Source organism: Leucopleurus acutus (genome assembly GCF_964270905.1).
Source record: "Leucopleurus acutus genome assembly, chromosome: 16".
Taxonomy (NCBI): domain Eukaryota; kingdom Metazoa; phylum Chordata; class Mammalia; order Artiodactyla; family Delphinidae; genus Leucopleurus; species Leucopleurus acutus.
This window is the reverse complement of record NC_139158.1, coordinates 6,235,371-6,236,128: the sequence shown is the minus strand read 5'-3', so window position 1 is coordinate 6,236,128 and position 758 is coordinate 6,235,371.

The window sequence follows — 758 nt, the reverse complement described above, 5'->3', positions numbered from 1 at the left end:
GGCCTCCAGGGGGACTAGAAACGCCTGCTCCTCGGCGCGCACTTCCGGGGCCCGTCTAGGCAGCTCGGAGGTCTAATCTCGATCGCGGGTTCCCTAGGGACCGCTGGGGAGCTGGGTCCAGAGCGGAGTCGGGTGAGGGGCTTCCTTGGGCGTTTGTCCTCCTTCCCAAGAAGGGATTGAAGGAGGACAGAAAAGATTTCTCTATTTGCCCTCCATCGCCCAAGTGGACTTAGGATCTAAATTGGTTGTCTCTTCTTTCTCATCCCCAGTGTCCCGTGTGCACCCCATTTGCCTCCTCCGCTCTGCTCCACCCATCTCCACGTGCCTTCTTCAAGATCACAGGCCACGCTGACCCTGCTGGGCCAAAACCTGTTATCTACGCCCTCTGTCCAGCCTGTCCTCCTCTCCCTTTGTCGCTTCAACTCAGCCTCCCAGTTATGCCTGGAGCATATAAACAAAGAGGAGGAACGTACTGGTACCAAAGGGCTGAAAGAGGAAGAAAAGCCGTAGAGATAGGATCAAGATCCAAACAACTACTGCACCTGGAGTACAGGTTTGCAGAGGCGTATCTGATATGCTGAAGCAGGAAAAAAGGATAAGGAAACGAGCTGTTCATGATAGAGGATTTTCCTGCTAAACTCAAACATAACAGCTACCAGTTATGGGGCACTGAAACTGAACATTATCTCATTAACCCTCACAACAATCCCACAAAGTTTATACTTTTTACTATCTTACACGCCAGAAGCTGCACAGCT